We start from the raw sequence: 17310 nt of genomic DNA on the forward strand, positions 1-17310 counted from the left end.
TGGTTTTGCCATACATCAACATGAATCTGCCACGGGTGTACATGTGTTCTCAATCCTGAACCCCCTCCCACCTCCCTCCCTGTACCATCTCTCTGGGTCATCCTAGTGCACCAGCCCCAAGCATCCTGTATCCTGCATCAAACCTAGACTGGCGATTTGTTTCTCATATGATAGTATACATGTTTCAATGCCATTCTCCCAAATCATCCCACCCTCTCCCTCTCCCACAGAGTCCATAAGACTGTTCTATACATCGGTGTCTCTTTTGCTGTCTCGCATACAGGGTTATCATTACCATCTTTCTGAATTCCATATATATGCATTAGTATACTGTATTGGTGTTTTTCTTTCTGGCTTACTTCACCCTGTATAATTGGCTCCAGTTTCATCCACCTCATTAGAACTGATTCAAATGTATTCTTTTTAATGGCTGAGTAATACTCCATTGTGTATATGTACCACAACTTTCTTATCCATTCATCTGCTGATGGACAGGTTGCTTCCATGTCCTGGCTATTATAAACAGTGCTGCGATGAACATTGGGGTACATGTGTCTCTTTCAATTCTGCTTTCTTCGGTGTGTATGCCCAGCAGTGGGATTGCTGGGTCATAAGGCAGTTCAATTTCCAGTTTTAAGGAGTGTCCACACTGTTCTCCATAGTGGCTGTACTAGTTTGCATTCCCACCAACAGTGTAAGAGGGTTCCCTTTTCTCCACGCCCTCTCCAGCATTTATTGCTTGTAGACTTTTGGATCACAGCCATTCTGACTCTTTCAATGAATATTCAGGACTGATTTATTTTAGGATGGACTAGTTGGATCTCCTTGCAGTCCAAGGGACTCTCAAGAGTCTTCTCCAACACCACAGTTCAAAAGAATCAATTCTTCAGCACTCAGCTTTCTTTATAGTCCAACTCTCACAAACATACATGACTACTGAAAAAACTATAGCTTTGACTAGATGGACCTTTGTCGGCAAAGTAATGTCTCTGCTTTTTAATATGCTGTCTAGGTTGGTATTAGCTTTTCTTCCAAGGAGCAAGTGTCTTTTAATTTCATGGCTGCAGTCACCATCTGCAGTGATTTTGGAGCCCAAAAAAGGAGGCTGTCACTGTTTCCGTTGTTTCCTCTTCTATTTGCCATGAAGTGATGGGACCAGATGCTATGATCTTAGTTTTCTGAATGCTGAGCTTTAAGCCAACTTTTTCACTCTCCTCTTTCACTTTCAACAGGCTTTTTTAAAAAAAATTAAATTACAAAACCAATACAGTATTGTAAAGTAAAAATAAAAATTTAAAAAATAAAAAAATAAAAAAATTAAATTAAAAACCAAAAAGAGCCTCTTTAGTTCTTCTTCACTTTCTGCTGTAAGTGTGGTGTCATCTGCATATTTGTGGTTATTAATATTTCTCCCGGCAATCTTGATTCCAGCTTGTGCTTCATCCAGCCTAATATTTCTCATGATGTACTCTGAATATAAGTTAAATAAGCAGGGTGATAATATACAGCTTTGACATATTCCTTTCCTGATTTGGAACCAGTCTGTTGTTCCATGTCCAGTTCTAAGTGTTGCTTCCTCACTTGCATACAGATTTCTCAGGAAGCAGGTCAGGTGGTCTGGTATTCTCATCTTTTGAAGATGTTGTGATCCACACAGTCAAAGGCTTTGCATAGTCAATAAAAGAGAAGTAGATGTTTTTCTGGAACTCTCTCGCTTTTTTGATGATCCAGTGGATGTTGGCAATTTGATCTCTGGTTCCTCTGCCTTTTCTAAAACCAGCTTGAACATCTGGAAGTTCACGGTTCACAATATTGCTGAAGCCTGGCTTGGAGAATTTTGAGCATTACTTTACTAGCTTGTGAGATGAGTGCAATGGTGTGGTAGTTTGAGTATTCTTTGGGATTGGAATGAAAACTGACCTTTTCCAGTCCTGTGGCCACTGCTGAGGTTTCCATATTTGCTGGCATATTGAGTGCAACACTTTCACAGCATCATCTTTCAGGATTTGAAATAGCTCAACTGGAATTCCATCACCTCCACTAGCTTTGTTTGTAGTGATGCTTTCTAAGGCCCACTTGACTTCACATTCCAGGATGTCTGGCTCTAGGTGAGTGATCACACCATTGTGATTATCTGGGTCATGAAGATCTTTTTTGTATAGTTCTTCTGTGTATTCTTGCCATCTCTTCTTTATCTTCTGCTTCTGTTTGGTCCATACCATTTTTGTCCTTTATCGAGCCCATCTTTGCATGAAATGTTCCCTTGGTATCTCTAATTTTCTTGAAGAGATCTCTAGTCTTTCCCATTCTGTTGTTTTCCATTTCTTTGCATTGACCGCTGAGGAAGGCTTTCTTATCTCTCCTTGCTCTTCTCTGGAACTCTGCATTCAGATGCTTATGTCTTTCCTTTTCTCCTTTGCCTTTTGCTTTTTTTCTTTACTCAGCTATTTGTAAGACCTCTTCGGATTACCCTTTTGCCTTTTTGCATTTCTTTTTCTTTGGTATGGTCTTGATCAAATCAAGATTATCTAAGCCATTTCTCCTACTCTTTCTGCTTTTCTTTGTGTATCAACTTCAACTTCTGTCTGTAGATCAACTTTCAAATTCCTCTCCATGCACATAGATGCACCAGCTATAGTTCAAGCACCAGTAATGGTGAAGATAATCCCAGGAGATAATCTGAGTCAGATAAATCCAATCATTTCTAGCCAGGGGCAAGGGCCACAGGACTCACCTCTGTGAGTACAGTAGAGATTGTAGTTCTCACCAGAGGAGCCTGCCATGCGAAAAGCCTGTCTACCCTTAACAACATGGGAAACTAGACTGGCACTGATGCTATCTATGAAAGCAGTGAGTTCATGATGGGGAAAAGATAGGGATGGAAGATGATAACTTCAGTTTTGGACATGCTCAATAGAGATGTTCACAGGACACCCAAATATACTTTAGGAAATAAATGAATGTAAAGTCTGGAGTTCAGCATGAGAATTTGGACTAGAAATCCAGGCCTAAGACAGTCAGCATAAAAAGTGTTTGAAGCTATGGGTAAGTGAGAAAAAAAAAAATTGCTAGTTCAAGACAGAACCCCAGAGAATAGAAAATACAGAATAAACACAGTAAGAGGAAACACTAAAAGAGACTGAAGAACACTGCTGAAAGGATTGGTGAAAAAAAGAAACAACACAGTAAAAATCATGGAAGGAGAAAGATATTTCAAGGAAAATAAAGTCGTCGATTCTATTGGACAAGATAAACTCTGAAAATCTCCCAGCTGGCTATGGCCCCAAGGCTCTGATAATGGATATCAGAGTGAAGGAAAACTCTAAATGAAAATGAGTTTAGGTTAGGAAATGAATTCCTCATGATTTAATACTTTTGTAGCCACTCATGGAACAGCGAGTTGACAAGCATTGGTGAAATTAAATTGAAAGAATAAGTTCATGTGCTTTTGATTCCAATTCTTCAGCAAATCTGTACTGTATAGAGTAACTTGGACTAACTTAGTTACCTGGGGACATTTATAAAGGCCCAATCAGGTTTTTACTCTGAATTCACAGAACAAATCCTAGAGCTCCCTCTTGGGGTTGGCAACTCTTGTATATTCCTCATCTTGGAAATATTAAAAGGATCAGCAAACTGTGGCCCCATGGCTGCATCTGGTCTTCTGCCTCTTTTTGTATGGCTTGTGAATGTTAAATGGTGCAGCTGCTAAGGAAAATAGTTTGGGAGTTCCAGAAAATTAAACATAGTGCTCTAGCAGTTCTACTCCTTGGTATATACCTAAAAGAATTGTAAATATAGGTTCACACAAAAACTTGAACCTGACTGTTTACAGCAGCATGATTCATAATAGCCCAAAGTGGAAACATCCCAAATGTCTATCAGCTGATGAATGAATAAATCAAACATGGTATATCAATATAATGGGTTATGTTTGAAAAAAAAGAAGGAAAGAATTATGTGATATAAAATTTATATGACATTCAAATTTCAATGTCATTAAACACATTTTCATTGGAAGACAGTGCTCATCTATTTCAAAATAAATGCTTTCATGCTACAACAGCAGGGCTGTGCAGCAGTGACAGAGGGTATATAGCCCTCAAAGCCTAAAATATTTACATCTAGTCTTTTTCAGAAAACATTGTGGAGCCCTATTCTAGAAGATTGGACAGGGTGGTCCTGAACTGAACTGAACCGAACTGAACAATGTATGAATACCAATTTCCCTTCACTCTCCGTGACATTGTATCCTAGAAATCTTTCAATGTTTTCATTATAACAAATGCGAACAGTCTTATATTAATCTGCATTTCTCTGAATACTACTGAGTTCACACATCTTTTCAAATGTTTGACCACCATTTGCACTTTTCCTTTTGTGAATTACTTGATCATATTTTTTGCCCATTTTTCTATTGCATTGACTTGATTTTTTAAGATTGATTAAGCAGAGACATTACTTTGCCAACTAAGGTCCTTCTAGTCAAGGCTATGGTTTTTCCAGTAGTCATGTATGGATATGAGAGTTGGACTGTGAAGAAGGCTGAGCACCAAGGAATTGACGCTTTTCAACTGTGGTGTTGGAGAAGATTCTTGAGAGTCCCTTGGACTGCAAGGAGATCCAACCAGTCCATTCTGAAGGAGATCAGCCCTGGGATTTCTTTGGAAGGAATGATGCTAAAGCTGAAACTCCAGTACTTTGGCCACCTCATGCGAAGAGTTGACTCATTGGAAAAGACTCTGATGCTGGGAGGAATTGGGGGCAGGAGGAGAAGGGGACGACAGAGGATGAGATGGCTGGATGGCATCAGTGACCCGATGGACGTGAGCCTGAGTGAACTCCGGGAGTTGGTGATGGACAGGGAAGCCTGGCGTGCTGTGATTCATGGGGTCGCAAAGAGTAGGACACAACTGAGCGACTGAACTGAACTGAACTGTGGGTAATAAATATTATATTATTATATAATATATATTATATACTACATATCAATATATACTTCATATTATATAGTATAATAATAGTATACATGTTATTGCATATATATACTACCTCTATATTATTGCATATTTTCTATATATTGGTATGGCATATATATATTGAAGTAATGTTTATATATATGCACACATATAAATATTCTCTTTGAGTATTATCAGATATGTAACAGGAACTATTTTTTTTGTGTGTGAGTCAGATTTTATTCTTTCCTTATAATTATTTTTTTAGCTTTTTATTTTGTATTGGGGTATGTAATGAATTAACAATGTTGTGATAGTTTCAGGTGGACAGTGAAGGGACTCAGTCACACTTACACATGTATCTATTCTCCTCCAAACTCCCTGCCCCTCCAGGTTGCCGCTTGAGCAGAGTTCTGTAATGGGAACTATTAATCTTTGATCAGGGCAGCCTGGTGTTGGGAGTGATTAAACTCTGGGTCTTCAGAATTAGACCTGAGTTTCAGTTCAAATGTCTCGGCTCAGGTGCTTCCTTGGCAAAGCACTTAATCTCCGCAAACGTAGGTTTTCTTATTTGTTAAGTAGGAAGAAAGACATGCACTCACTAGGCTGTCTTCAGCTAAGTGTGGGGCCATGACGCATTCAGTAAATGATAACACTTAGCATTGTTACTTTTTAAAATTAAGATATAATTCACATACCATAAAGTGTACAGGTCAGTAACTTTTATTCACGAGGTTCTACAACCATCACCATGATCTAATACCAGAACAGTTTCATCATCCCCCAAAGAAATCCTTTCTCCATCACTCCCCACCTCCCATACCCCTTCCCCTGGTAACCCCTAATCACTTTCTACTTCTGTGGATTTGCCTATTTTGGACATTCCATGTAAGTGGGATGATACAATATGTGGCTTTTGTGCCTGACATCTTTCATTTAGCATAATGTTAACAAGGTTCATCCACACTATAGAAGTTTTCAGCATTTTATTCATTTTAATTCTGAATAATAACCCATTATATTGATATACCATGTTTGATTTATTCATTCATCAGCTGATAGACATTTGGGATGTTTCCACTTTGGGCTATTATGAATCATGCTGCTGTAAACAGTCAGGTTCAAGTTTTTGTGTGAACCTATATTTACAATTCTCTTAGGTATACACCAAGGAGTAGAACTGCTAGAGCACTATGTTTAATTTTCTGGAACTCCCAAACTATTTTCCTTAGCAGCTGCACCATTTAACATTCTCATCAACAGTACATGAGCGTTTCAATTTCTTCACACCTTTGCAAACACTTTTTATTGCCTGATTTTTTATTACAGTGATTCTAGTGACTGATGGAGAAGGCAATGGCACCCCACTCTAGTGCTCTTGCCTGGAAAATCCCATGGGTGGAAGAGCCTGGTAGGCTGCAGTCCATGGGGTCGCTAAGAGTCAGACATGACTGAGCAACTTCACTTTCTCTTTTCACCTTCATGCATTGGAGAAGGAAACGGCCACCCACTCCAGTGTTCTTGCCTGGAGAATCCCAGGGACGGGGGAGCCTGGTGGGCTGCTGTCTATGGGGTTGCACAGAGTCGGACATGACTGAAGCGACTTAGCAGCAGCAGCAGCAGTGGCTATGAACTGATATATCATTTTGATTCTGATTTCCCTTGTGATAAATGATGAATATATATTACCCCCAAAAGCACACCTTTTCATGTGCTTATTGGCCATCTTTATTTCTTCTTTAGAGAAATGCCTATTCAAATATTTTCCCCAATTTTTAAATGGTGTCTTTTTCAGATATATAGTTTGCAAGTATTTTCTCCCAGAAAAGAGTTGTCTTTTTATTCTCTTGATAGTGTCCTTTAAAGTATAAAAGTTTTTAATGATACAGTCCAATTGATCTATTTTTTTTTCTTTAGTTAGTTAAGCTTTAGGTGTCATATTCCTAAGTATTTCAATCTTTTTGATACTATTATAAATGGAATTGTTTTCTTAATTTTATTTTCAGTTCATCACTAGTATATTGAAATATAACTGATTTTTGTATATTGATCTTGTGTCTTGCAACCTTGCTAAACTCATTTATTAGCTCTAATACCTATGTGTATGTGTATTTCTTGGGAGTTTCTAGGTATGAGAACATGTTATCTGCAAATAGAGGTAGCTTTACCTCTTCTTTTCTCATCTAGATGCCTTTTCTTTCATTTTCTTACCTAACTGCCTCAAGTGTAATCTCCAGTAGTACAATGCTGAACGGATACGGTGAAAGCAAACATAATTGTTTTGTTTCTGATCTTACGGGGAAAGCGTCCAGTCTTTCACAATGATGTATGATATTAACTGTGGGTTTTTCATAAATGCCCTTTATCAGGATGAGGAAGTTTCCTTATATCCCTAGTTTGTTGAAAGTTTTTATCTTAGGAAGGTATTGTATTTTGTCAAATGCTCTTTCTGCCTCTATAGAGATGATCATATGTGGCTTTTGTCTTTTATTCTGTTAATATGGTGTATATATTAGTTGGCTAGGGCTGCCATAACAAATTACCATGGACTGAGTGACTTAAAAAACAGAAAGTTTTCTCATACTTCTGGAGGCTAGACATCTGAGGTCAAGCTGTTGACAGGGTTGGTTTCTTCGGAGGCTTCTCTCCCTGGCTTGCAGATGACCATCTTCTCCCTGTGTCTTCCCATGGTCTCCCTAATCTCTTTTTACAAGAACCCAGTCATATTGGGTTAGGACCTGCCCTAATGACCTCATTTTAATTTAATTACCCCATTCAAAGACCTGATCTCCAAATACAGTCACATACTGAAGTCCTAGGGGTTAAGACTTCAATATATGAACTTTGAGTTCATATACCATTCAGCCCATAACAGTGTATTTCACAGACTGACTTTTTTGGGGGAGGAGGGGGTTAAGGTGTTTTTCTTTCTTTAAACAGCCTGGTCCATGATGGGGGCCTCTCCATCTCCCCTCTCCAGTTTGGCTACAGTTCTGAACATCGCTGGATTTTGAGCAGCTCCACCTAGAACACCAAGGTTGCACCACTTGGAATCTTTGGGGGAGCTCCCCGTGCTCCATAACCCAGCTCTGATGGAATCACCAGCTTCTGCTTTTCCCCTTACACATCCCTAGCAGCCCCTGGTCCCAGCCCTTGATAAGCTGGCCTGTGCCCAGAGAGAAGACAAATGGTTGGTTCTGGGGCAGGGTGCTGTCAAACTCTGTTCCATCTTCTAGCTTTCCCATGTAGCGCCTGTGAAGGATGTACCCTTTGCGCTATTTGATGGGACAGTGGTCTACTCATTTCTTGACTCTGATCTGCAGCTTCCGGGGAGGCCACCTCAGCCAGGGTATGGCCCTTTTGCTCACTGCCTGCCCTTCCGACCCTCCCGGTCCCCAGCTCTGCTCGTCAATTCCCACCCATCCCCTTCTGCAAAGTCCAGACCCTATCTGGCTACAGAGTGGCTGCCCCAACCGGGAGTTGGGGGGACTCCCATTCACACCACATCCAGTTCCTTCCCACCCAGCACATCCATATATCTGTGGCTGTTGCAGGGGATCGGCCCCGAGGCACCTACATGTCTCCACTAGGTGGTTCTGGGGAGCCCCAGTCCTGCAGGGGTACATCCAGGCTGGCCCTGTGCCTCCTCCCCATTTGCTGCCCCAACTTTACACCCTCTGGGGCCTGCAGGACACCCAGACTGGTCCCCTGTTGGTCACAGATTGATTTTTATATGCTGAGCCAACTTTGTATTCCTGGAATAAATTCCGCTTGATCATGAGATCACTTAATTCTTTCTATATGTTGCTGGATTTAGTTTGCTAGTATTTTGTTGAGGATTTCTATGAGCAGCTGCTAACATTATGATGGTCTTTATTCCCACCATTCAAAGTATATTTATATGTGCTATTTCACTTAATTGCATGAGGTGAGTAGTCCAGTCATATTCACACTAAACTGAGGCTCAGGAAAGTGAAGTGATTTTCCCCTAATTATAAATTTGCAGTAGTATATAGTACAAACTGAAACCACAACTACAGATGAGAAGAACATTAGGGAGATGAAAGAAAGGAGGATTTGGTGAAAACAAAGAGAGATTTTGTATGGCTAGACGTTTACAGGGTCAGTTTGAATGGCATCCATGATCTTGATGACATAAGAATTGAGGTCATCTGCTGATGTGCACAATAAGAGTAAATAGACTTGTGGTTTCAATTCATGCGTATTATTAAACCAAGTAGGGGTGACAATTCTGATTAATTTTGAGATCATGATTTGACTAGATAAACTGGAAGGGGAATAAACCAAAAAAATGATGATAGGGCTTGGACTGTATCACTATCAGTGTATACTGCAACTTAGATTCCTTCCTTCTTGAAAAGCTCTTCTCCAAGTAAACTATCAACTCATACCCTCTCCTCTAAGCCTTAGTGGAGCTGTACAGTGATGTACCATGACTCCTCAGTCAATGGATATTGAGTTCAAATTCTACCTCTGGCCCCAGTGGATTGTGTGACTTTGCAAGTCATTTAATATCGGCAAGACTTCCAGTTCAGCTCAGTCGCTAAGTAGTGTCTGACTCTTTGAGACTCCATGGACTGCAGCACACCAAGCTTCCCTGTCCATTACCAACTCCCAGAGCTTACTCAAACTCATGTCCATAGAGCCAGTGATGCCATCCAACCATCTTATCCTCTGTCGTCCCCTTCTCCTGCTACCTTCACTCTTTCCCAGCATCAGGATCTTTTCTAATGAGTCAGGTCTTCGCATCAGATGGCCAAAGTATTGGAGCTTCAGCTTCAGCATCAGTCCTTCCAATGAATATTCAGGACTGATTTCCTTTAGGATGGACTGGTTTGATCTTCTTGCAGTCCAAGGGACTCTCAAGAGACTTCTTCAGCACCACAGTTCAAAAGCATCAATTCTTCAGCGCTCATCTTGCTTTACACATCCACACAGGACTACTGGAAAAACCATAGCTTTGACTAGACAGACCTTTGTTGGCAAAGTAATGTCTCTGCTTTTTAATATGCTGTCTAGGTTGATCATAGCTTTTCTTCCAAGAAGCGTCTTTTAATTTCATGGCTGCAGTTACCATCTGCAGTGATTTTGGAGCCTAAAAAAATAAAGTCTGTCACTGTTTTCATTGTTTCCTCATCTATTTGCCATGAAGTGATAGGACTGGATGCCATGATCTTCTTTTATTGAATTTTGAGTTTTAAGCCAGTTTTTCTCTTTCACCAAATGAGGGAATTGAGTTAGATGTTTTCTAAGCTACCTTTCCAGTTTTATGACTCTATTAATTTTGTGAATAAGGGGAGTGGTGATTCAGTTGACTGAAAATTTTCAAACAGCATGGATGAGGAATTCACTAGGGGTAGATAAGGATTTACTGAAGAGCAATGAAGCCTGGTGAAGCAGAGAGCAGGTAAGCCAGGAAGGGTAGAAAGTGAAAGTGAGAAAGTAAACATTGGGTGGGGGATGCTACCTAGAGTTGGGGATGTCATGGAGCATATTACACAGGCTACTGGAATCTAGGTAGTTAATTCATTAAAAATTGTTTTAATTAAATATAACTAAAGAAGGACTTCCCTGGTGGTCCAGTGGCTAAGACTCCATGCTCTCAATGCAGGGGGACTGGGTTCAATCCCTGGTCAGGGAACTAGATTCCACAAGCCACAACTAAGAGTTTGCATGCTGCAATTAAGACTCAGAGAGCCAAATATATTAAATAAATAAATGCATTTTAAATATAACTAAAGAAATTAAGAATCCAGAGCAGACAGTCCAGGCTGGGACAGAAGACAGATAAACCCCACTACCTATTTTTGCATCAGGATCACAATGTTATTTATCTCATTTACTGGGTGATGTACTGAAGAGCAAGGACCTTACCCATAAGCTCCTTCAGCAGAGTTCCAGAAGAAGCCCTGCCCCAAGAGTTTCTTGCTTCATTTAGAGGTCACATGTGAATTTCATTTCTCTGAATGCCACATGATGCTTCATAATAATCTGGTTCATAGGAAGCAATGTTCTGATAATGAAAAGATAACGGTTTCTATACAGCAGGAAGTAACACAACATTGTAAATCAACTATACTCCAAAAAAAATTAAAAACACATCAATTTTTCCTTTTCATATAAGTTTTAAGCTATTTTAAAATTCTCTTTGAAACTATTTTAAAATAAAATGCACTGTTATTGTAAAAAATTCTGCACACATGTAATGTAGATAGTGATAATCCCATTCCTTTTCCTATTGTCTCCTCCAAGTCTTCTCTCTATACACGAATGTAATATTATTTACAAAAAAACGGAATCATGAACACTGTTTTGCAAATTGTCTTTTTGTTTTCTTTTTCTTTTAAATTAATTATTTTAATTGGAGGTTAATTACTTTACAATATTGTGGCAGTTTTTGCCATGCATCGACATGAATTTTTGCTAACCAACCACTATAATCCAGGTATTTTTCATGTCACAGCATACACATGTGCTTTATCCATTTTGATAGCTACAGGGGAGTCCACCATATCATGATATCATAATTTATGACACTCTTATTGATGGGCATTTACCTTGTTTCCAGTTTTTTGATATGTAAACAATACTGCAGTGAACATCCTTGCATATTTGAGTAAATGTTTCTAAATAATACCTTCTTAAAACTAACTGCTTCAATAAAAAGTTAGGTGTACAAATGTAAATTTTAAAAGTGAGATTGCTGGCTCAAAGAGTATTTTAGTAGACACTGCCAAATTATCCTCCAAAATGTCAAACCAATTTATAATCTCACCAGTGTATGAAAGCAGATGTTTCCTCACTCTTTAGCTAGCACTGGGCAGTCGTTTTGTTTTTTTAAAAAATCTTTCTCATCTTATACAGATGGTGAATTGTCAGATTTAGCAAGTAAAAAGTAGAATGTCTAGGTAAATTTGAATTCAGATAAAAAGATCAACCATCTTCATCTGTGAACTGGCTTCCATGTCTGGTCTCTCCTTTGGTATCATCAGTGACCATCTTCTCTGATTATCAACACTTATCGTAGACATTTTTTCTCATCCTTGCTATTTAAATTTGCATATTCTTAAGAGTTAGTGGGATCAAGGGAACTTCCCTGGCAGTCCAGCAATTAAAACTGTGCTTTTCAATGCAGGGACTCAGGTTTGATTGCTGGTCTTGGAATAAAGATCCCATGCCACATGGTGCAGCCAAGAAAATAAATAAATAAATCTAGTAAGACTTAGTGAGAGCAAGTATAAGTATAGGCCACTTTCACGTCCTTTTTAGTGCACTACCTGTTTTTATACTTGTTCCTTTTGCCAGTGGTTTATTTGTCTTCCTTAATGATTTCTAAGAATGTTCTTATCATTAAAGAATTAGACACATATATAGCTCAGTTTTCCTTTGAACTATTTTTGTTTTATCCCCCATCTAGAAGTACTGTGTGTACCAGTTTATCAAGCCATATCACTACGAACGAATGTCCATGCTCAGCTGTGTCCAACTCTTTGAGACTCCATGGACTAGCCCGCCAGGCTCCTCTGTCCATGAGATTTCCCAGGCAAGAATACTGGAGTGGGTTGCCATTTCCTCCTCCAGGGGATCTTCTGACCCAGAGTCTTCTGTGTTTCCTACATTGGCAGGTGGATTCTTTACCACTGAGCCACCTGGGAAGCTATACTATTATGACAGTGTCTCAAATCACTTGGATGCTTTGTATAAATACAAATTCCTGGACCTCATTCTAGATGTAGTCAATCAAATTCCTGGAAATAAAACTTGGGACTCTGTACTTAAAAATCTCTGTTGGGGGGTTTTCTTTCTATCTCCATCTTTTCTTTTTTCCTTCTTCCTTACTTCCTACCCATCCTTCCAGACTTTTATTTAGTGATCAAGAGTAAAAAATTTGCTAGAATTATTAAAATTAAAATATAGAGGTAAACATGCAAACAATGTGATAGGAAGCTATATCTTCCGAGAGAGTACACTGTGATTAAAATGACTATTCTTTATCAGTTCTTGACTTTAGGGAGAGAAAATAAAAATTGTACCTTTTTTCCTCTTAACATTAAAGAAGTCCCCTTTATTATGGAAAATGTTATGCACTTATAAAAGTAGAGGGAGTAATTCCCACGTCCCATTGCCCAACATCAGAAATGATCAACATATGGTCTATCTTGCTTTATCTATGTGCCCTATTTCCCTCTACCATATCCCATTTCCTCAGATTCAAAGCACATCCCAGGAGATTCCTAAACTCATCTGAGATCCAGAACTTTAGGATTTCGGGTTTCCAATTGTGTTTTACAAGTTCTTTCTAGAAAAATATTTACTCATGTTTTTTTCTAGCTAGTCCCTGTATAACCTCATTTACTCTAGTTTCAAAAATTTGAAGCCTATAACTTTTTTTTTTTTTTTTAAACCAAAGACAAAAGTCAGTTGGGGACATTTGGGGTAATGCTAAGGAGTAAGTACCTGAAATACCCTCTACTAGAGATTTCAATACCTCTTCAATATTCCATCAAACAGGACTTAACACCATAATTTTCTTAGATTTTCTTCAGTTCAGTTCAGTTCAGTTGCTCAGTCGTTTCCGACTCTTTGCGACCCCATGAATCGCAGCACGCCAGGCCTCCCTGTCCATCACCAATTCCCAGAGTTCACATAAACTCATGTCCATCGAGTCAGTGATGCCATCCAGCCATCTCATCTTCTGTTGTCCCCTTCTCCTCCTGCCCCTAATCCCTCCCAGCATCAGAGTCTTTTCTAATGAGTCAACTCTTCACATGAGGTGGCCAAAGTATTGGAGTTTCAGCTTTAGCATCAGTCCTTCCAAAGAACATCCAGGATTGATCTCCTTTAGAATGGGCTAGTTGGATCTCCTTGCAGTCCAAGGGACTCTCAAGAATCTTCTCCAACACCACAGTGCAAAAGCATCAATTCTTTGATGCTCAGTTTTCTTCACAGTCCAACTCTCACATCCATACATGACTACTGGAAAAATCATAGCCTTGACTAGACGGACCTTTGTTGGCAAAGTAATGTCTCTGCTTTTTAATATGCTCCTTGGAAGGAAAGTTATAACCAACTTTCCACTGTTTCCACTGTTTCCCCATCTATTGGCCGTGAAGTGATGGGACCAGATGCCATGATCTTCGTTTTCTGACTGTTGAGCTTTAAGCCAACTTTTTCACTCTCCTCTTTCACTTTCATCAACAGACTTTTTAGTTCCTCTTCACTTTTTGCCATAAGGGTGGTGTCATCTGCATATTTGTGGTTATTAATATTTCTCCTGGCAATCTTGATTCCAGCTTGTGCTTCCTCCAGCCCAGCATTTCTCATGATGTACTCTGCATATAAGTTAAACAAGCAGAGTGACAATATACAGCCTTGACGTACTCCTTTACTGATTTGGAACCAGTCTGTTGTTCCATGTCCAGTTCTAACTGTTCCTTCCTGACCTGCTATAGGTTTCTCAAGAGGCAGATCAGGTGGTCTGGTATTCCCATCTCTGTCAGAATTTTCCACAGTTTATTGTGATCCACACAGTCAAAGGCTTTGGCATAGTCAATAAAGCAGAAATAGATGCTTTTCTGGAGCTCTCTTGCTTTTTCCATGATCCAGTGGATGTTGGCAGTTTGATCTCTGGTTCCTCTGCCTTTTCTAAAACCAGCTTGAACATCTGGAAGTTCACGGTTCATGTATCACTGAAGCCTGACTTGGAGAATTTTGAGCATTACTTACTGGCATGTGAGATGAGAGCAATTGTGTGGTAGTTTGAGCATTCTTTGGCATTGCTTTTCTTTGGGACTGGAATGAAAACTGATGTTTTCTAGTCCTGTGGCCACTGCTGAAGTTCACAAATTTGTTGGCATATTGAGTGCAGCACTTTCACAGCATCATCTTTCAGGATTTGAAATAGCTCAACTGGAATTCCATCACCTCCACTAGCTTTGTTTGTAGTGATGCTTTCTAAGGTCCACTTGACTTCACATTCCAGGATGTCTGACTCTAGGTGAGTGATCACACCATTGTGATTATCTGGGGCATGAAGATCTTTTTTGTACAGATCTTCTGTGTATTCTTGCCACCTCTTCTTAATATCTTCTGCTTCTGTCAGGTCCATACCATTTCTGTCCTTTATCAAGCCCATTTTTGCATGAAATATTCCCTTGGTATCTCTAATTTTCTTGAAGAGATCTCTAGTCTTTCCCATTCTGTTGTTTTCCTCTATTTCTTTGCATTGATCGCTGAGGAAGCCTTTCTTATCTCTCCTTGCTATTCTTTGGAACTCTGCATTCAGATGCTTATGTCTTTCCTTTTCTCCTTTGCTTTTCACTTCTCTTCTTTTCACAGCTATTTGTAAGGCCTCCCCAGACAGCCATTTAGCTTTTTTTCATTTCTTTTCCATGAGGATGGTCTTGATCCCTGTTTCCTGTACAATGTCAGGAACCTCCGTCCATAGTTCATCAGACACTCTATCTATCTGATCTAGTCCTTTAAATCTATTTCTCATTTCCATTGTATAATCATAAGGAATTTTATTTAGGTCATACCTAAATGGTCTAGTGGTTTTCCCTACTTTCTTCAATTTGAGTCTGAATTTGGCAATAAGGAGTTCATGATCTGAGCCACAGTCAGCTCCCAGTCTTGTTTTTGCTGACTGTATAGAGCTTCTCCATCTTTGGCTGCAAAGAATATAGTCAGTCTGATTTCGCTGTTGACCATCTGGTGATGCCCACTGTAGAGTCTTCTCTTGTGTTGTTGGAAGAGGGTGTTTGCTATGACCAGTGCATTCTCTTGGCAAAACTCTATTAGCCTTTGCCCTGCTTCATTCCGTATTCCAAGGCCAAATTTGCCTGTTACTCCAGGTGTTTCTTGACTTCCTACTTTTGCATTCCAGTCCCCTATAATAAAAAGGACATCTTTTGGGGGTGTTAGCTCTAAAAGGTCTTGTAGGTCTTCATAGAACCGTTCAACTTTAGCTTCTTTAGCATTACTGGTTGGGGCATAGATGGATTACTGTGATATTGAATGGTTTGCCTTGGAAACGAACAGAGATCATTCTGTCATTTTTGAGATTGCATCCAAGTACTGCATTTTGGACTCTTTCGTTGACCATGATGGCTACTCCATTTCTTCTAAGGGATTCCTTAGATTTTCTTACATGTTACTAATTTTAAACACCAGAATTTTCTTACCTGTTTCTTATCTCAGTTTCACATTCATGCCACCTGATGTTCATAAAGTCTTAAATTACTCAATTTAGTAAAGAAAGGAGATTTGAGGAGTATTTAGGCATGAGCATCAAACAATTAAAAATGCTCAGACTTTGAATATGAGAAGTATTATTGAGGCAGAAAGATGGTCTGAGTCACATTGTTGACTCAGCATCCAGCTACAGTCCCTTAATCTCCTACCTATAAAATATGGATAGCAGAGTCTACCACACTGCTTAGAACAATGAGACCTATACTTTGATCTTTAAAGAAGTGAGTTGCCTAATTAGATGTTTCCTTTAATTATTCTTCATGTTTATTTCAATGAATTATTCTTTGGTGGACTTCCCTGATACCTTGGTTGGTAAAGAATCTGCCTGCAAGGCAGGAGACACTGGTCCGATTCCTGGGTTGGGAAGATCCCCTGAAGGGATAGGCTACCCACTCCAGTGTTTTTGGGCTTCCCCTGTGGCTCAGTTGGTAAAGAATCCACCTGCAATTCGGGAGACCTGGGTTTGATCCCTGGGTTGGGAAGATCCCCTGGAGAAGGGAAAGGCTACCCACTCTAGTATTCTGGCCTGGAGAATTCCATGGACTGTATAGTCCATGGGGTCGCAAAGAGCTGGACACGACTGAGTGACTTTCACTTAATCTTTGGTAAATATTCTCATTTGTAGAAGAATAAGGAAGTAGAAATCAAGACATGGTAGAATATTTTTAAAGTTTTTATCATTCTGAACAGAATTTGCTATTTAAATGTTTAAAAATATTTTGAAATAAAATTCACATAGCACTCATTGAAATCATTGTAAAAATGTACAATTGTTTTTAATATATGCACAAGATTGTGCAATCACCATCACTAATTCCAGAAAACTTCATCATCCCAAATTGGAAATTCCCTTCGCATCACCTGGCAACATCGAATCAACTGTTTTTTGTTTAACAGATTTGCCTATTCTGGACATTTCATGTCAATGGAATCATACAGTATGTGGCTTCTGTGTCTGGTTTCTTTCACTTGGTATATGTTTTCAAGATTCGTTCATTCTGAAGCACAATCAGTACTTATTTCCTTCTTCTGAATGAAAACTATTCCTTTGCTTAGATATACTACTTTTACTCATTCA

At 39.3% G+C, this 17310-nt stretch overlaps 1 pseudogene; it reads right to left on the reverse strand.

Moving 5' to 3' along the window:
* Positions 1-7943: 7943 nt before the first annotated feature.
* On the reverse strand, positions 7944-8203 carry LOC121819181 (peptidyl-prolyl cis-trans isomerase FKBP2-like; annotated as a pseudogene).
* Between the last annotated feature and the right edge of the window lie 9107 nt (positions 8204-17310).

The sequence above is a fragment of the Ovis aries genome, chromosome 3 (assembly GCF_016772045.2).
Source record: "Ovis aries strain OAR_USU_Benz2616 breed Rambouillet chromosome 3, ARS-UI_Ramb_v3.0, whole genome shotgun sequence".
Lineage (NCBI taxonomy): Eukaryota > Metazoa > Chordata > Mammalia > Artiodactyla > Bovidae > Ovis > Ovis aries.